This window comes from Arvicola amphibius, chromosome 6 (assembly GCF_903992535.2).
Source record: "Arvicola amphibius chromosome 6, mArvAmp1.2, whole genome shotgun sequence".
Lineage (NCBI taxonomy): Eukaryota > Metazoa > Chordata > Mammalia > Rodentia > Cricetidae > Arvicola > Arvicola amphibius.
This window is the reverse complement of record NC_052052.2, coordinates 114,757,959-114,779,026: the sequence shown is the minus strand read 5'-3', so window position 1 is coordinate 114,779,026 and position 21,068 is coordinate 114,757,959. Positions and strand designations below refer to the sequence as shown.

General features: G+C 37.8%; 1 long non-coding RNA gene across 3 annotated transcripts in view; it reads left to right on the top strand.

Moving 5' to 3' along the window:
* Positions 1–21,068, top strand: part of LOC121677218 — a 132,544-nt gene that overhangs the window by 45,899 nt on the left and 65,577 nt on the right. The window contains exon 4 of one of the 3 annotated variants that reach the window (XR_006020839.1): positions 12,334–13,488. The exons of the other annotated variants lie outside the window; for them this stretch is intronic. This is a non-coding gene — a long non-coding RNA (uncharacterized LOC121677218). Of the gene's footprint in view, positions 1–12,333; positions 13,489–21,068 lie in introns of those variants that run through there. 3 annotated transcript variants of the gene reach the window in all.

The following is a 21,068-nucleotide window of genomic DNA, read 5'->3' as shown; positions in this document are numbered from 1 at the left end:
ACACAACATGAGTTCATTAGTAACAGAGTTTTGGAGTTATGACTCTGAAATCTGTGTTTTCTCCAACTACCTACAGTGTTGTTTTCTCATCTAATGAAGTCATAGGGATATGAAAGAGCCCTGGGTGTCCTCGTTCCCCAGTGTCTCACCTTTATGTCATCTAGAAACCTCTACCATGGATGGATGGTTGTATTATGATTTTGCTTTCTTCCCTTTTAATGCCTACTGCCTTATTATGTGAGAATATTTCTTTGCTGCAGACCAGATTCTCCCATTGGCCAATGATGAACTCCTCTTGCCAGGACCTTCAAATTTTATTTCTCATGTCCCACACTTTGGCACTACATGCAGTCTTTCCATGTTTGTTCCCAAGAAAAGATATGATGTGGTTTCTATTTTTGTATTAAGATACTAACAAGTTACATCACAACACATTACATGTAACAATAAATACATTTTTAGAAGACCCTGCCAAAAAATACAGGAGACACAGGCAAATTTTAATTTAACAAAGATTGCAAAGACCATAGTTGAACTAAAATTCATTCACTCTTACTTTAGTTAGGGTTGCTGCTGCTATGGTGAAACACCAAAATGATTTATTTCACTCACAGTTCTATTTCATGAAAAGCAGTGAGGGAATGAACTCAAGAAAATCAGGAACCTGGAGGCAGGAGCTGATGCAGAGGCCATGGAGGAGTGCTGCTTACTGCCCCCTCCCCTGGCTTGCTCAGTCTGATTTTTATAGAAACCAGGGCCACCTTCCTGGGAATGGCATCACCCACAATGGGTTAAACCATCACTGTCAATTCTAGTTAAGAAAATGTCCTAGAAGCTGTTCCACAGATCAATCTGATGGTGACATTTTTTAATTGTAGTTCTCTCCTTTAAGATGATTTTAACTTGAATTAAGTTGACGTAAAACTAGCCAGCACAACTGCCCACCTGAAATTTAAACTTAATGGTGTGTTTTATACTATTTTCTCAGTATGGCAAAACTAAAGCCACAGAGATTGACACTTTCCCACGTCAGCTGAAATTCCATTTAACTGTATATAGCGGAGACTGGGATGTATGTGAACATCTATGGTGGCTATTTGCAAGTAGACTTTTATACATCCAAAGAAATATTTTCATTCCAGGGGTGAGTTCAGGCACAATACCACATGGCAGATGAAACATTAGCCTGCTTCCCATTACTAAACTGGTAAGTGAGTATGCTAAAGTTGTCTGCAATAAAATAAAAATTATACTTCTGTATCATGGTAGATTACAAAATACACATTAGGCCACATGGCAGCTGTTCTGAAGTCCTCATAATTTTAAAGCTTATTGAGTTCTTAGTAAAAAAAATCCTTAAATAAATTCAAGCTATCATCTATCTATCTATCTATCTATCTATCTATCTATCTATCTATCTATCTATCTATCTATCTTCATCATCATCTATTATCCATCATCTATCCATTCATCCATCTCCTATCTCTCTATTTCTCTATACATATGCTCTATATATCTATTGTTTGCATGTTCCAATGAATCCATCAATAGCCATGCTTTGAAGAACGCCATTCTCCTTCAAGGGGTCCTATTTGTGATGGTTTGTTTTTGTCAAGGAGGATCAGCTTAAGACTTGCCACCCTCATGTTGGTCTATGGGCATGTGGGGGCAATTTTCTTGATTGCTAATTGATATGGGAAATCCCAGGCCATTGCAGGCAATGCCACTCTTGGGAAAGTGGTTTTAGGCTGTATAAGAAAATAATTGAATAGCCCATTGAGAACAAACTAGTAAGCAGTTTTTTTTTTCTCATGGTCTCTGCTTCAGTATCTGTCTTGGCTTCCTTCAATGATGGACTATAATGTGTAAGCTAAAAATAAAGCCTTTCCTCCCATGATGTATTATCACAACAAGAAAAAAAGTTGGATACTACCAATCATTGATTAACTATTTGCTACTAATATATTTTGGGAGAAGAGAAATCATGGTCTTAATTTGTATGCACATTGATGACTCTATCAAGCTCCAAATAGTAACTTCCAACCCGTGTGTTAGAAAATTGGCTCCGGTTAAACTCAGTGGATCACAAAACAAAATAGAAGAGTCATTAAACTAGGAAAGGAATGGGTAGGGATGTTGGAAGGGTTGATAGTGGTGGGAGGGATATAAGAGAGGAGAGCAGCCAAAGTGTAAGAATATGTTAAATACATGTATTAAATTGTCAAATAAAAATTAAGCAATAAAAATGCCACTTGGGAAACTTTTCATAATGATCTTCTTGAAACAATTACACGATTATTAATATGTTTTGTAAATAGATTGATTTTGTAGAATACTTTATACTTTATACTTTAACTAGTAAAAGTTAAAAGCAAAATAGACATAGCATGTCTTGCCAAAATATTGATTCAATGCTAAGAGAATTGGCTATTTATTCGCTTTTCACATCTGTTTATTGGCTAATGTATATATCAGACAATATCTCTGTATAATCACTCATTCATTAATTCTTTATGATTGGCCATTAACTGTGCATAACTAGTGAAGTCTAGCTGTGGAGATAATAAAACAAAACAAATAGCAGGAGGCATGTGATATTTCACTCATTAGTAAAGTTATCTGGAGGTTGGAGATATGGCTTAGCAGTTAAGAGTGCTTGGGACTTTGCTGAGGACCAAAGTTCAGTTCCCAGCACCTACTTCAAACATCTCACAACCACCTAAGGAATTTAGTGATTCTGGCATCTCTAAGTACCTGATTGAATGGCTTCCAAGGTTTGTGGATGCAAACTGAAGCATTAGTGGTTTCATAGAGAAATCTGAGACAATTACATTTAGGAAATCAGTGAGACTAGTGTATTATTTACTTTTACTTAAATTTCCCTAGGTGAAAGGGACACAAATGTCACCCCAGTTTCATGCCTTAAAAGGTCCTGGCCACACACACAATTATGTTGGAGGTGCCCTTTAAATAGAACTAAAGGACAACTGCTGAAAACTGCCATCACAAATCTCATTCAAAAGCTAGATTTAAAAGGTGAACAGCCCACGTTTACAAGAGAGTGGCTGTAACACTCTTAGAGGGAAACACAAAGGCATATGTTATGACTGTACCTGAAAATGGGTTCTTTGGTAAAAGGACAGAAACACAGGAAACAAAAGAACAGAACTCAGATAAATTTGTGAAACAAATACTAAAAACTTGTCTTCATATAACATTACTAAGATAATAAAGAGAGTCAGGTGCAGTGTTTCCTGTCTGTAAACTAGTACATGATAGATTTATCCAGGAGAGATGCTAAAAGTCCTAAGTCAGCATTGACTGGAGCATGAGACTTTTTTTGTCTCAATAAGCAAAATAAGTAAATGATGAATGAATGTAAACAGCCACACTACATAGTGGGATAAAACAGTTAGAGATCATAATTGATAAAGCTTTAATATTCAGACTATATAAAACCACTTAAAACTAAATAATACAAAGATATGCTCCAATAAAAAATAGACAAAGAGGTGGACAGTACAGTTCAGCAGTAGATAAGTTTGCTGTAGACTTGATGATCTCAGTTGACCTGAATTAGATCTCAGATTCCACAGGTGGCAGAAAAGAACACTTGGGATCTGTCCTATAGTCTCCATGTGTGCTTTCTGATACATGCACATGGCTATATTAACACAGGCACACACAGAGATGCACACACATGCAAAAATATGTATAATACACATAAAATAGACAAAACGCTCAGTACAAACATATTCTTCAAAGACAACATCCAAATGGTACATGACGAAGATGGAAACTTTTTAGGTTTCTGGTGGGAATGTAAGATGGCATGGCTTCTGGAGAACAGGTCAGTTATTGATCAAGGAGTTGAAAGTAGAATTAACATAGATCCAGAAATTTTACTTCTAAATAAATACAATAAAGTTATGAATTATTAGTCTAGATCTTTTTTTGAGGTTTTAGAATGTTTTAACCATATTTTGTTTATTGAAAAGAGATAATTTTCTCATATAACATAGCTCTATTTCCATTTGCTCTAGGAGGAAGTCTCTCTGGTGATGACAGAATAAGGCACCAATTTACGAGTATAGCAGCGTAACACAAGGACTCATTTTATTGTTACTTTCATTATTTTTAGAGTAGCAGTATTTGTTGTTACTATGATAGATACTAAAGACTATCTAGTCTTTGGTTCTTAGTCACCAAGCAGTGTCAGGTATAGGTTCCATCTCATGGAGTGAGCCTTAAGTCAAATCAGACATTGTTTGGGTATTCTCACAAGTTCTATGCCACCATTGCCCTAGCATATCTTGTAGGAAGGACAGTTTGTAGGTCAAAGGTTTTGTGGTGGGGCTGGCATTTATGTTTATGTTTTGGTAGCCTGCAGAGTACCTTCCTGCATCAAAGACACTAGACCGTGAAAGTGAAGCTCAATATAAACACCAACTCGACTTCTCCATGTTCAATGAATTCCTTAGGTGTTGTCCTCAACAATGGGACCCCTACAGTCAGGTTATGAAAAGCAACGCATTGTCTTAGTAACAATCTGGGTTGTTTGGGGATTTCCATGGAGCCCCCTTGACCAGCAACTCAATTAAATGAAACCCAGTCCCAGTTCTGGAAGACTCATTTGGTGACAAGAGATGGCCACCCATCTATCATATTGAAATTCAACATGGCAACCCAATAGGAGGAAAACAGTTCCAAAAGCAGGCACCAGAGCCTGGAACCCACTCATTCTCACAATCAGGAGTCCCACAGAAATGCTAATGTAACAAATCTCTCTCTCTCTCTCTCTCTCTCTCTCTCTCTCTCTCTCTCTCTCTCTCTCTCTCTCTCTGTATGTTTGTGTGTATATATATATATACACACAAACATACATACACAGAGGACCCTGTAGGTCCTGCATTGCTGCTGCTTCTGTCTCTGGTTATATGCACCTGGGTTAACTGTTTTGGAGGGCCTTTGCTCTCCTGGTTTCCTTTATAACCTTTGGCTCTTACACTCTTTCAGCCTCCTTGAGATTTCCTGAGCATGGAGGGTAAGGATTTGATGGAGATCTTCAATTTACACATTCTCTCTGTACAATGTCTGGTTGTGGATCTCTGCATCTGCTCTCATGTGGTTCTGGGAGAAGTCTGTCTCACAATGACTGGATAAAGCTCTGATCTATGAATATAGATAGCAGAGTATAATTAAAAATCACTATTGGTTTTTTTGACTAGTAGTGTTTAGTTATACCCTAGGTCTCTGAGCTATGTAGTCTCTGGTTCTTGGTTACTCAAGCACTGTTGTGTATGAGTTCCTTTTGTGTCATCATTGCTGTAGCATATTTTGTAGGCAGGACAGATTGTATGTCAATGATTTTGTGGTTGGGTTGGTGTTCACGTTTCCTGTTGGTAGCCTGCAAAGTACCTTCCTACACTAGAATATAGAGGGAAAGGCTTCATGTAGGGGTACCAGCTCGACTTCTCCATCTTCAATGAGTTGTATGGGTATTGTCTTTTGCAGGGGGCTCTGTTTACAGCTTTCAGAGAGCAACCTTTTGTCTTAGCACACAGCTTAGGATATTTAGGGATTTCCATGGGACCTCCTTGACCAATAACGCAATTAAATGTATTATAGTCCTGCTACTGGAAACCTCATCTGTTTACAAGAGATGGCCAATTGAGACTCCATTTACCCCATTACTGGGAGGTCCCATTAGGATCCCATTATAGATTCTAGAAAGTTTCCGTTTTACTAGATTTCCACATCATCTTCCAAATGCCTCTCTCAAATTCCAACTGAATCTACCCACAGTATTTCCCTCCACTCCATCTCCACCACCTGATTCCCCCATTCCCATCTCCAACCACCCCAGTCTATAAAGTCTACTCTATTCTGTAAAATCTATTTTCTTCTCCCAGCATGATCCCTGCACACCTCCCCACCCCCTCTCCTTTTAACCAAACCTCTCGGGGTCTATGGATTGTAGCTTGGTTAACATTTAGTTATAAGTGAATAAATACAATATTTATCTTTTTGGATCAGGATGATTTTTCTAGTTCTGTCCATTTGTTTGCAAATTTCTTGATGTCATTTTTAGCAGCTGAGTAATACTATAAATGTACAATGTAAATATACCATGTACCATGTAAAGGTACCATGTTTTCTTTAACTATTTTTTGTTGAGGAATATCTAGGTTGTTTCCAATTTCTGGCTATTATGAATAAAGCTACAATACACATGGTTGAGAAGGTGTCCTTGTGGTAGAACATAGAGTCCTTTGGATATATGCCTAAGAGTGATATAATTGGATCTTGAGATAGATTGACTCCCACCTTTTTGAAGAAATGCCCTATTGATTTCCATAGTGGCTGTACAAGTTTACGCTCCAGCGATGGAGGAGTGTTCTCCTTTTTGAATATCCTCAACAACATTGATTTGCCTTTCCCTAATGGCTAAGGATGTTGAATATTTCTTTAAGTGTTTCTCAGCCATTTGAGGATCTTCTGTCAAGAATTCTCTGTTTAGATCTGTTCCCCATTTTAAATTGAATTATTTTGTTTTTTGATGTGTAGATTCTTAAGTTTTTTAAAAAGTATATTTTGGTTACTTGCCCTCCGACAGCTGTAGGGTTGATGAATATCTTTTCCCATTCTCTTGGCTGCTGCTTTGTTGGATTAATGTATCTGTTGCCTTACAGAAGCTTTTCAATTTCATGAAGTCCCATTTATTAAATGTTGCACTCAGAGCCTGTGCTACGGGTGTTCTCTTCAGAATGTTTTCTTCTGTGTCAAAGTGTTCAAGGCTAATCCCTGCTCTCTGTGAGATTCAGTGTATCTGTTTTTATGTTGAGGTCTTTGATTCACTTGGACTTGAGTTTTATGCAGGGTGATGTGATAACTCTGGATCTGTTTGCATTTTTTCTACATGTAGACATCTAGTTAGACCAGCACATTTTTTTTGAAAATGCTTTCTTTTTTCCATTATATAATTCTGGCTTCTTTATCTAAAATCAGGTGTTCCTAGATAGCTGTGTGGATTTATGTCTGGGTGTTTGGTTTGACTCAATTGAGCAATCTGTCAATTTTTGTGCAAGTACCATGTAGATTCTATTACTATAGCTCTGTAGGACAACTTGAAGTCCAGAGTGGTGATACCTCCAGCTGTTCTTTTGTTGTTAAGGACTGTTTTAGGTATACTGAGATTTTGGGTTTCCATAATGAAGTTGAGAATTTTCCTTCCAGGACTGTGAAAAATTGCATTGGAATTTTGAAGGGGATTGTATTGAATCTGTAGATTGCTTTTGATAGGATGGCCATTTTTACTATGTTAATCCTTCTGATCTGTGAGCATGGAAGATCTTTCCATCTTTCCATCTTTTTATATCTTCTTCAACTTTTTTCTTCAAAGACTTAAAGTTTTTATAATACAAGTCTTTCACTTGCTTGTTTAGTTACCCAAGATATTTTATATCATTTGAAGCTATTGTGAAAGGTGTTGTTTTCTTGATTTCTTTCTCAGTATGTTTGTTATTTATATATAGGAGCATTTTTACATCTATGTTCATAAGGAAAATTGGTCTGTAATTCTGTTTATTTGTTGAGTCTTTATGTATTTTTGGTGTCGGGGTATGGCTTCTTAAAATTAATTGGGCTCTTCTTCTTCTTCCTCTTCTACTTCTTCTTCTTCTTCTTCTTCTTCTTCTTCTTCTTCTTCTTCTTCTTCTTCTTCTTCTTCTTCTTCTTCTTCTTCTTCTGCTTCTTCTTCCCCCTTATATATTATGTAATATATATTATGTAATATATGTGTATATATCACATACATACAAACACATTTAATTTTTTGGGTTGTCTATTGGCTTGCAATGTCAAAATTTCTTTTGAAAATTTACAGAGACACTGAAGAAAGTAATGTCAGGGCTGTTTCATTGATAAAATGTCAACATAAATCCTAAGACTAACAGTCTAAAAACTATTTGTAAAAAATGAATGCTACTTAAATAACAAAGCATAAACAAATTCTTATGCACAAGTTTAAAGAGTGGGTGTAGACAGGAAAAGGCAATGGACTCAGTTTTGATCAGTTGTCCCAGATTAAATACTTTATGATAGTTTGAAAAGATTTTTCCTATTAGTTTTGTTTACTTAAAGATAAAACTTCTATAATTTTGTCAGCGACAAATATTGATTATCATGTTTCAGGAGGTATGTATGTGTGTGCATGCATGTGTGTGGTGTGTAGCTCTACCTATTTCTAAATATTTTAAATCTCTAGATGCTTGGTATTGTGGAATCTAGATTTCCTAGCAGCACTTGGAATGGCTAAAATCAGAACACTAATGATAGCCTTTTCTGGAGAGGATGTGGAGTAAGGGGTACACTCATCCATTGCTGGTGGGAATGCAAACTTGTGCAACCACTTTGGAAATCAGTGTGGCAGTTTCTCAGGAAATTCGAAATCAACCTACCCCAGGATCCAGCAATACCACTCTTGGGAATTTACCCAAGAGATGCCCTATCATACTACAAAAGCATTTGTTCAACTATGTCCATAGCAGCATTATTTGTAATAGCCAGAACCTGGAAACAACCTAGATGCCCTTCAGTGGAAGAATGGATAAAGAAAGTGTGGAATATATACACATAGAGTACTACTCAGTGATAAAAAACAATGACATCTTGAACTTTGCATGCAAATGGATGGAAATAGAAAACACTATTCTGAGTGAGGTAACCCAGACACAAAAAGATGAGTTTGGTATGTACTCACTCATAAGTGGATTCTAGACATAAATAATGGTCAGGGAGCCTATAATTCCTGATCCCAGAGAAGCTAAATAAGAAGGTGAACCCAAAGAAAAACATATAGCTATCCTCCTGGATATTGGAAGTAGACTAGATTGCCAAGCACTTGGAACGTTAAAGCAGCTAGATCAGGAGTTCAAAGCCAGCCATTTGTAGATAATAAATTTGTAGATAGTAAATTTAAGCTGGGGCTATATGAGTTCATATGTCAATAAGTCAATACATTTGTGGAATATTGGCTATGACTCTTCTTTGAAGGTCTGGTAGAATTCCGTGCTTAAACCATATGGCCCTGGGTTTTTTTGTGAGGGGAGGAATACTTTTAATGACTACCTCATTTCACTAGGGGTTATTGATATATTAAACTGTTTACTTGATGTTGATTTAACTTTGGTAAATGGTGCCTATTGAGAAAATCATTCATTTCTTTTGGATTTTCCAATTATTTTGGAGTGCAGGTTTTGAAACTATAACCTAATAATTCTTTGGATTTCTTCAGTGTCTGCTGTTATGGCCCCAATTTCATTTCTGATTAGCTTTTTTTTTCCTTTTTGGTATTTTCTCTCTGTCTTTTACTTAGCTTGAATATAGACTTGTCTATATTACTGATTTTCTCAAAGAACCAACTCTTTATTTCATTGATTCTTTGTATTGTTCTCTTTGTTTCTATTTTATTAATTTCAACCCTCAGTTTGATTATTGCTTTCTACTCCTCTTGGGCAGCCTTCCGTCCTTTTGCTATAAAGCTTTCAGGTGTACTGTTAAGTTGCTAGTATGAGCTTTCTCCAATTTTTAAAATATAGGCTCTCAGTGCTATGAATTTATTTTTGCACTGTGTTCATTATCCCATAAATTTGTATATGCTGTATAATTCATTTTTGTTTAATTCTAGAAAACCTTTAATTTTTTTCTTTAATTCTAGAAAACCTTTGATTTCTTTCATTATTTCTTTTTTTGACTTAGTGGTGATTCAGTGGAGAGTTGTTTAGTTTCCACTATCACTGTCAGTGTATGGGAGTTAATGTATGATTTAAACTGCAGTAGCATTTCCTTTACAAACCTGGGTGCCCTTGTGTTTGGGGCTTAGATGTTAATATTTAATGGTCATCTTGGTGGATTTTTCCTTTGTTGAGTATGTAATGTCCTTACCTATCTTTTTTGATTAGTTTTAGTTTGAAGTCTAGCTTGTTAGATTTTTAAGATTTTGCACTACTTTGCTTTGTAGGTCCATTTGCTTGGAGTATCTTTTTTTCAACCCTTTTCTCTGAGATAATGTCTATTCTTGGTATTGAGGTGTGTTTCTTGGAAGCAGCAAAAGAATCATTTTTTCCTTGCATCCATTCTTTTACTCTGTGTCTTTTTATTGGGGAATTGAGGTCACTGATATTGAGAGATATCAATAGCCAGTGATTGTTGATTCCTGTTGTTGTTGTCGTCATTGTGTGTTCTTCCCTTCTTTTGGTTTTGCTGGTATGAGATTATTTATTCTCTGTGTTTTCATGGGTGTGCTTAACCTCCTTAGGTTGGAGTTTTTGTTTCTAGCACCATATGTAAGACTAGATTTATTTCTCTATCTATAGCTATATCATCAGGTATAGCTTTATTTAGTGTTATGTGATATAGATCTGTATTTTTGTTTAATATTGCTGTATTTCACAAAATAGATTTTAATCTCTGCTATGTTAATATAATACTTACAAAGGAAATAACTATTACCTTCCCAATTACACAGCTTTCAACATTATAACTTAAGTGATAGAATAACCAATACAAAATAGAAAAATTCTCATACAAATATGCTAGGTTCCTATCGCTGTAATAAATGTAGCTATTGCTAAGATAACATTTGTATATATCTCTTTAAAAACAGTATTTGAGAGTGAATTGGAAAAGATAAGTTTTCCATATAATAAAAACACCCTAGAGCATCGGAGAAAATTACCATTTCCATTGGTGTGTAATCATCTTGTCATATTCACAGTCTGAATGGCACTATTTATAGCTGGCGGGGAACAAAACTCTGCCTAATATTGTCCTCTTAAAATACAAAATCGTCCTGTCAGAATGTAAAAGAGGTGACCAGCCTTGTTTATCTGTATATTACAAGTTTGTTCTCCTGTCAGTAGATCTTTGGCAACTTAAAATCAAGGAGGGATGAATTGCTGCCTCAAATGTACCCCCAATTGTTATAGCATAAGGAAAAGTCACTTGGCCAGGAGTGTACATCCTAACATATAATAGAAGATCATGGTGGTCTTGGTTGACTTTAACTGTCAGCTTGACAAAACCAAAACAAAACCTAAATGCGGAGTTACTTGCTAAGGGAGTCTCAACTGAGGTATTGCCAAGATCAGATTGACCTGCTGCCATATCTTTTGGAGACTGACTTGACTTTAATTGATGAAGACAGGCCCAGTTCACTGTGGATGGCAAGATTCCTTTTTTAGACTATTCTGGGATGTGTACGAATGCTATCTGAGTATAAGCCAGTCTTGAGCCAGCTTTGCTCAGGCAGCAGCCTCCATGGTTCCTCGTGTACATCCTTGACTATGAGTTCTTTGGTTGAGGGTAATACTGAGTCTTAATTCCATCTTAAGTCTTTAATGATGATTTTCCTACAGTGGCAGCAATTCATATTTATCACCTTCAACACTTCATTATCTTTGAAAGCAAATAGACTTACTTACTTAGACTGAGCCCTGTATCTTTGTCACTACTATCTGCTCATAAATACTTACATGGCTTTGCTCATTGTTGATTTTATATAAAGTACTTGATTGTATATAATAAATCTAATGAAATATTACGTAAAAGTGTCTTAAAATTTTTTAAGGTTTTAAAATTGAGAGTGAAAAGCAAAGGCTTCACATTGGGTATGTAAGTGGAGAGCCCATCTTTCCTTCATGCCTCCTCCCTCTTATTGCTAAGGGGTTGAGCAGTGTGTTTTAATATGTCAGGGTCTGGGACAGTATTTTTGGCATTGAAGACTAAACCTATTGGAAGTGTTTCTCAGAAATGATGAAATACAGACCACCTACAATTGAGAAAAGGCCTGCAGATGGAACACTTCCTTAATTGTCATGTATTTTGAAGCATGTTTTTAAAAGTCCAAGCTTGATGCTCACTGTATGTGATTCCATTATAATGGTTAACAAGGGGGTTATATGGGCATAAAAAAAAAATCCTTCTACATCCCACAGTGCTAGGAATCGCCATCTGTGACACCAATGAAGGTAAACCTTTGTGAAACTTCCTGAAGTTTTCAGATCAGAAAAATACCTGTAAAAGTTCTATTTATAGGAAACAAAAATGTAAAAAAAAGAAAAAAAAACTGATTAAAAGCTGAATTACAATTGGGCCTCAGTGATGGAAATTCTGCTTTCCATTTAAAATATTTTCAGCTATCCTTCATGTGATTTTGAGCAGTGTCTTAAGGTCTTCCCCTAAAGTCTTGCCTGTCCTTGAATGGAACTTAGGACAGGAAAAGTAATTGCCTATACCTAGCCACTGCTATAATGATTTCTCTCCCACTGATAGGTTGAAGAGTGGATGACAGATGAGGTTAAAGAAAAACGAATGGAAGGTAAAATGGACTGAAGAGGAACTGAGATGATCGCTCAGTCTGTAAAGTGTTTGGAGCTTCAGCATGCAGCTCTAAGTTCTGATCCCAAGAATCCACCCGGCAATCTGGGTGTAGTTGTGTGGACTTGTAATCCCAGTTCTGGGGAAGAAGGGACAGAAAGTTTCCTGGAACTCGCTGGCCAGACTGTCTTGTCAAAGCCATGAGCCCAGGTTCAGTAAGAGACCCTGTCTTCAAACCTCATGTGCAAAAGTAATAGAGGAAGCCACGCACATCAGTCTCTCCACCTCAGGCCTCCACAAACAAACACACAGATACATGGACACATATGCACATGCTCACATGAACTCGTACACACATAAAATGAAAACAGCAATGCTTCTGATTTGTTTTATACTTTATGTTAAAGCGTTTTTTCAAGAATAATGTAACAAATCAATAATATATATGTAATTGTTTCTTGTGTTTGTGTTGCTGTAATTGCCTTGATCTGTGTCTATCTTTACAAGAGTGTAGATATTTTTACCCTAAAGTTATGATATGTTACACTCCAGTCACTCTCTAGAGAGGCCTCTCTAGCACCCTCCAAGCAGATAGATCTCTTTGGGGGAACAAATGTGCTTAGCACACTGGGGCCTGGAAAAATGGCTCCGTGGTTAAGAGCACTTGCTGTTATTCTAGGGGACCCAAGTTCAGTTTCCAACACCAATGCTGAATGAGTTACAACTGCCTATAGTTAGAGGATTTAACATCCTCTTTTGGCCTTCATAGGGTCTCACACTAATGTGTGCATAGAGTCACATAGACATACACATATAAGCATAAATGAAAATAAATGCAGAGATGCTTAGCATGCATGTAGTGAGTTGTTAATTATATTGTTTAAAATGCCTTTCATATCTTTAACCAAATAAGATTTAGGATATCTGAAAATATACCCAAGACTCTTCTTTCGCTAGTTGTGAATTACTATAATTATTCTTTCTTACTCTGCATGTGACAATGAGCCATTTAATCGGGTCACTGAACTGTCAACTCTATAGACATTCTTTAAACTAAAAGCATGCATAGATAGAAGCATTGTGGTAAAAATAAAACTTCACTGACGTGTGTGTGTGTGTGTGTGTTTAATTAATGCATTCTCTTTTAACAACTAAGAAGAATATGACTTTGGAATTTTCTCTGTGTCCCTTTGTTATGAAACTTCATTCATAATGGTCAAGTCTTCTACCATGTTTACTCATTACATCAGTGGAGATCTATACTCCATGGATAAGATCATTTGTTGTACAAGCATAAGGACGTGAGTTTGAATTCCCAGCACCTGTATAAAACTCCTAGCATGTTTTCATGTGGCTTTAACTCCAGCTGTTTATGAGGTGGAGACAGGTAGATGTTGGGGTATCATGGCTTCCAGACTAGCTCCATATTTACTGAGAGACCCTATCTTAAGGAAACAGAGGAGAGTGATAGAGAAGAATGCCAGATGTCCTCTTCTGGTCTCCATATGTGCAGGCCTGTATACCATATACATATACCACATTCTCTGTGTCTGCTTGTCTGTATGTATGTATATATGTGTTTCTCTGCCTTTATGCCTCTTTCTTTCTCCTTCACACACACACACACACACACACACACACACACACACACACACACACAAACACTAACAAGAAGAGAGATTATAATGGAATAATGAATCAGGCAGTTTTACCATGTAATGAATATACATCTGTCATCATGTATCCTGTAATATAACAAATAAGTTTGTAATTCAGAGTTATTCTCCCCAGGTCACTGATGTAAGAAGAATTATTGTCTTTTTCCTCCTTAATAAGGTTTTTTTCCCTTTCTATCATATCTTTTGGGCAGAAAATGATAGTGATTTGATTTGTAGTTATGATAATTCATGCTAATCTTTTAAGAATTTCAAGTCTGAAAATAAATGTTTCTTTGAACTAGAGATAAAAAGTGACCTCTTAATTTTCACAGATGCTTGCAATTCATATGTAATTCTATCTCAACTCCTGCAGTATTTGGAACACTTTTATGATAGGCCCAGAAAAGTAATCATTTCCCTTGAGTACGATTGACATTTTGCAGTGAGCCGATGTCTCTAAAGTATTTTTCTCACTTAATAGTCTATGCTCAAACAGAACTTCCTGGTCAATGATTTTCATATTTATGCACTTTGATCGCAAGTTTACTTCTCTGTGGAATAATAATTTTTTTTTTTTTTTGGTTTTTCGAGACAGGGTTTCTCTGTAGCTTTGGAGCCTGTCCTGGAACTAGCTCTTGTAGACCAGGCTGGTCTCGAACTCACAGAGATCTGCCTGCCTCTGCCTCCCGAGTGCTGGGATTAAAGGCGTGCGCCACCGCCGCCCGGCTCTGTGGAATAATATTATACATGACTCAAATTCACATTTCTTTCAGAGCCACAGTTACCTTCCATTAGCTGCCTATTGACACTTGCCTATGGCACATCCATAGACATGGATGGGGCTATAACAATGGCCTAGTGGTTAAAAGCACTTGGTACACTTGTAGAGGACTGGAATTTGGCTCCCAGCACCCATGTTAGGCAGATCCCAACTTCCTATAATTCCAGTTCTGAGGACTCCAGCACTCTGTTCTTCATTCTCAGAGTGAAATGCACTCACAGACACATACTGCCATACAGACACACATAATTGAATATAAGATGTATCTTTAAGAAGAGAACTTCTACAGACAGGATTCCTGAGAAATACCGAGTACACTGTTTGAGATAATGTAGGGACTCAGTGACTTTGGGAATGTGGCTGAAATTTTAGCAATGCTTATTTAATCCAGTGAGCCCCCCCCACCCCGTGAATCAGCCCAGTGATAGCATGGGCATGGGTAGGTACGGGAATGTACACTGCTCAACCAATTCTTCTGGTATCTTTTTTGTCCCCACCACTTTTAAGTATGTTTTTCTTTTTTTATGCTTTGAATATAAAATGACCCCGAAGCATGTGAATTGCAAGTCTAATTCTCAGCAGGTGACTCCAATAAATAGGTGCCTGGATCACAATAACAGAAAATTTACCAAAGGACTGCTATGCTTATAGCTGAATGTGCTATCGGTGTTCTTGAGACAGGGTCTAATATAACAGCCCACCAGGCTAGACCCTAATTCACCATGTAGTTAAGGATGACCTTCAATTCTTGATCCTCCTGCCTCTGCCTCCACCTCCTAAGTGCTGAGATTGCAGTTATCCACCACCACATCCAGACTGAAGAGAAAATTGTGCCCCTGGTCCTTTCTCCCAACTCTTTATGTTCAGTGTGACACGGGAAGATTCAAACATAACATGCTCTTGCTGCCTTCATGTTCATCCCCTTTCAGATCTAGTGTAATGCAGCCTACTGGCACCAGACTGGATCCTCTAAAACTCTGAGCTCAAATACATCCTTTTCTCTTTAATGTTGACGTTCTCATATAGTTTGTTATAGTAACAAGAACAGACTAATGCAATAATACATTGCAATGATCCTTGGTGCTGTGTAGGACTATTTGTCTTATTTTATGCTAAAAAATCCCTTTCTAACACATTTTTATATTGCATTATGGAAGGATGATGCATCATAATGTGTGCATTAAGATGAGGTTGCTAGAGCATTTGTTACTTGGTATCAGAGAGCAGGTGTGTGTAGGAAAGGCGGAGGAGGGGTCTACAATGCCTTTAGATAGAGCAGTATGAAGCACTGAACACATTTCAGCCTGACAGCCAAGGGGTCCCCCATAGGTTCTGGTGGTCTGCTGATGGCTGTGCTGTTTTGGGAGGTTTTAGAGATAGTGGAACGTGGCACTTAGCTGGAAGCAGCAGATCATTTGTGAACTCTTGTGTCTCTTGAAGTTGAGCCCTTCCTGTCTCCTTTGCTCTGTGTCATGCTTACCAGGAAGTGATAAACAACTTCTACCATAAACTTTGGCCATTAAGATGGCCCAGGTACATAGAACCAAGCAACCGTAGGCTGAATCCTCTAAAGCATTAAACCTAAATAAATCCTCCCTCCATTAACTTGTTCAGTGTAAAATAACAGCCACAGCATAAGCATCCTGCCTGCTCTTTGCTCACTGCCTCAGAGGTAAATACTATAAGAAGTCATGGACTTTGAGACGTTCCAGCAAGTAAAGGCACTTACCACCAAGCCTTATGACCTGAGTTTGGTCCCGCAAAGAATATCATTATGATTTTGATAGAGACTGAAAGGTAAAGAAAGAGAACCGACTCTTACAGACTGTCCTCTGGGATTTCCTCTCACAGCTAAAGTGTTTCAGAAAGAGATCTTGAAGGCAAAAGGTTGGAAGTGGAATTCTTTACCCTCTGGGAATACGGTTTTAAAAGGTCTCACCCTTTAACATCTCAGAGTAACTGAACTACTGTCGGGAGAAGAATCAAGGTTGGGGTTTCAGGGGTGAGGGACTAAGATAGTATGAGACTGTGGAATGGAGAGCAAACTTTCCCCCACATATATATTGTTTTTGAGCCTTTGTGGATGAGTTTCATTTTCTATTGAAAAAGATGCCAACAGTTAGGGATAGGTAAGTCTTACTGGGATGTAGAGAACTTGTATGGAAAGAACCTTTGCCAGCTATCTGTACTAGAATGAACTGTGTCCAGATGGGATTTTGAGATTTTGATGCCAACACACACACACACGCACACATGCTTATGAGAGAAAGAGAGAGAGAGAGAGAGAGAGAGAGAGAGAGAGAGAGAGAGAGGGAGAGAGAGAGAGAGAGAGAGTGAAAACAATTGTGCATGTAATTCATATTGATCATGTGAGCAATACAATTTCCACTCCCCTCTTAGAGACATACTAGATATTGATGACTACAAAAATACAGAAGTAAGTCAATTCTACTTAATTCCTATAAAAGAGTTGGGCAACATTCGCCATGAAGCAATTTATTAACAGGCCTAGATTGAGAATCCATTTAAAATTCCAATTGTAATGATATTTTGTCTAGAGGACATTGATTTTGTTCCACTATGCTGCTTTTGGAAGTGGGAGGGAAACAGAATTATGATTCAAATTACTAACATAATGAAAAATCATTTGTATTCGTTTTTATTACTCAGACTGACACCTGGTGAATAAGATAACCACTTATTATTTAGAAGAACTCTGCAGGGATACGAAAGGCAGAAATCCTCATTAACCATCTGTCAAGTGCTTCAAATTATATGGGCTTGGGGGTGAAATTTAATATTACTTACGACGCAGGACCCATTTTATCCAGGATAAACAGCAGATTTTCTTTTTACACAGAGAAGAACAGTGAATTCCTCATTAAGAGGGCTTTGGAAAGTGTTCCAGATACAGGTAGTTCACAAATGTTGACAAGAGAGGTTGGAGGAAGGGAGCGGTTGAGAGCTGTCAAAGCTTGCAGAGTCTGAGCATGGCATATCAGGATTGAAGGGATGTTAAGTATTTTCAGTGAATGCTTTGTCTTTTAGTCTTTGTATAGCTTGGTTGGGATTCATACGGTGTGGAAATTAGATATTCTGTGTGCATCCTGCCACAGTCTGATGCCCTCACCCTGAATGTGATGTGAGTATCACACTGGAAACTTTACCCCTGACTTCTCTTATTCTTTATCATAAATGCACTGGATACAAATGTAAGGCCTTAGGGATCTGACCCAAAATTCCAAATCCTCTCTTCCTGGCAAGTCCCTTTGGGAAAATTATTCATCAGAGTTCTGACAGTTGGCCTAGGACACAAAGAAATTATTTCTGAGGGCATGATAGTGAAGGGTGGTTATAGGTATTTGTATAATATTCAGGTACATGGTAAGGGGATCCAGAGGCACCCAGAGAGTAGTGGGTGTGAAATCTGGGTGCCTATATTCATTCTTTTGCCCCCCCCCCGGGAGTAAAAATAGGAGCCATGAAGTGGAGGCCCTAGTAATAGTACTGGTCATCAGGTTCCTGGTAGGGAGAGAGCTATGTGCCAGTTATGCAGAACTTAACTGTTTTAACTGCTTCTATTCCTTTGAACTCCGTAATGGCAGTTGAAGTAACTCAGAATCTGTGGAGACACAGAGCTGGCTTAGAGTGCAGGCTCCTCCTGGGACAGATGAGACGAACCTGGGAAACCAAGCATAGATGAAAGCAAACTTTCTCTGCCCATTTCTCAATTTCTCAAACGTTCTGTTGGAATCTGTAACCTGGATAAGGAAGTGGCCTCTGAGCTCAGTTCTTCATGCTCTACCAGTTACAAAGGAGTGCTTAGCTTCTGTATACTTTTTGCCTTGTTTCTATGTACTTATTTTCATTTTTTATTACTGTTATTAATTGAGGTATTGTTTCTTGCAAGGAGAGACAAGAGTTTCTCATGATCATGTACGTGAGTAAAGGGGGGTTTCAGAGTTGAGGTAATGCTTTTTAGTCTGTATAAAAGGCCATACAAAATAAAGCTTGTTATGCAGTTGTTCACACTCTGCATCCCCTGTGTCCTGATTTGCGCAAGACCCTTACCCAGGGACCCCAACGCATTAGACGTTGACAAGAACCAAGAGGGTAAGTAGTCTGCATAATGAAATCATCCTAAATACTAACAGGAAAAAAGGTAGAGAGCTTATAGTAATGATGTGGCCCAAAGAGGGGACAGCATGCTGGGTAAGACTGGATGCAGTTGAGGATGGGTCAGAGTATAGCTTCCTGACAGACACAATAGTGAATCAATGTGCATACAGTATTGGAGCACAAGAAATGACACCAGGAGCTCTTCTTTCTCATTTTATATCAAGAGATTATTTTCACTTTCAAGTTTGGAAATTTTACAAAAGGATCTGTTACAAAGAACTCAACCCACAGGATGAAGATAGCATTAGCTGTAATAGTTTGTCCTTTCCATATATACGAGTTTGTGTGCCACGAACAAGGTAGGATTCTTCTACCAAGCCAAAGGAAGAAGTGCCTTTGAGAAAACTAAATCAGCCGCTAAGGTCAGCTTGGCAGGAAACATCAAAGATGGAGGCACTTGAATGAAGAGGGAGGTATCCTTGGTGATTTGAGTACCAGGTTGATTGGCAGTTGATAAACCTGGCCTGGTCAGGGCTGGCTTAGCCCCCAATAAGCATTGGCTTGGAGGTGAAAGTTCTAGGTACCATTGTTGTATGTGAGACATATAACCATAAGCAGCCATTAACAGTTTTTAATCATAAAGAATAACTTGATTTAATTTCCATCTAAGATGTAATGGGGCTTTACAGTGAGTGAATCCTTGTGATATTCTCAGTGTGAAACACTGAACGTCCTTCAACACACTGGAGTCAGCTTTCCTGTCTATACCGAGTGCTGAAGATTACAGAAGAGACAGCGATTGTGTTAATATAGTTCAGTGGCAATCACATACAATTCTTAACCTAGACTATCTTTCTAGTATTCTTATAATATCTTCTTAGAAAATCAAGACACCAATATTTCAATTTTAAAATTGTATTTGGTAGTAGAGCATTTATGAAGTCAGAAGTTGCAGTGTTGAAGTGGTACTATACTCATTAAAATATTTGGATTCCTTATTAGACAACATATGACAAGTTCAACTGAAATGAATGATTCTGGCAATGAGACATGGCTTTGTATGAATTCTGTCTTCTTTTGTGCTGAACAGGATCAGAAAGAACCAAGAAACTCTGAATTCATAAAGAAAGAATGTAAATTGATCTAACTGGAAAGTAAGTGGACTTGGAAGGTAGAGGCAGGAGGATCAGAAAATTAAGCTTGGATTTGACTACATAGTGGGCTTAAGGCTTATCTTAGTGTGGGTTTCTATTGCTGTGATAAAACATCATAAGAAAAAGCAACAAGAAGAGGAAAGAGCTTTTTTTTAAGTTGATTTTTATTGAGCTCTACATTTTTTCTCTGCTCAACTCTCTCTATCCACAAATGAAATATTAAGGACTGATTGTGTGTGTGTGTGTGTGTGTGTGTGTGTGTGTATCTGTTAATTGAAGTAAAAGGTAACTTACAGGACAGTTGGCTGGTGCAGAAGAAAAAACTTCTTTGGGTGCCCCAGACTGGGAAGACAGAATATAGATATTAGGAGATTAGGATTCTGATGGGTAGAGGGTAAACATTATTAGAATATTGAAGGTATCTGCACATTTGTACCTGTCTCTGACCCTTAGCCTTGTTAAGTTGCTATAACAGAGTACCATAGGTCAGATAGTTTACATTACTTATAGTTTTGAAGATTGAGCTGTTCGAGCTTTAGGTGCCTGGTAAGGGTCCAGTTTCTAGTCCGTGGGATGGCTGTATGCTTGCTGGGTTCTCACCAGCTAGAAGGGGTGAGGAGGCTTCCTCAGGTCTCTGTAGTGCAGGTACTGTTTCCATCTGGTGGACGTCATCCTCTTGATGGCCCTGCGTTCCCAAAGCTCCATCTCTTCATCTTAAAAATTTAGAGGGGAGGGGAAAAATTCAGACTGTGACGCCTGGTGGCCAAGTGCTTTCTATGGACAGAGCATGGGGATGACTTGCTTTTTTTTTTTTTTAACTAATTAAAACACACCTGTTTTCCTCTCTGTTAAGAACACCAAGAAGCAGTTACAAGGTATTTACTCACACCAAGACATAGCTTTGAGCCCTCTAACCTTACAGCAGTCTTCACAGTTAGCCAATGCTCTTTACTTAGGAAAGAAATTTGCTAAAGTTGA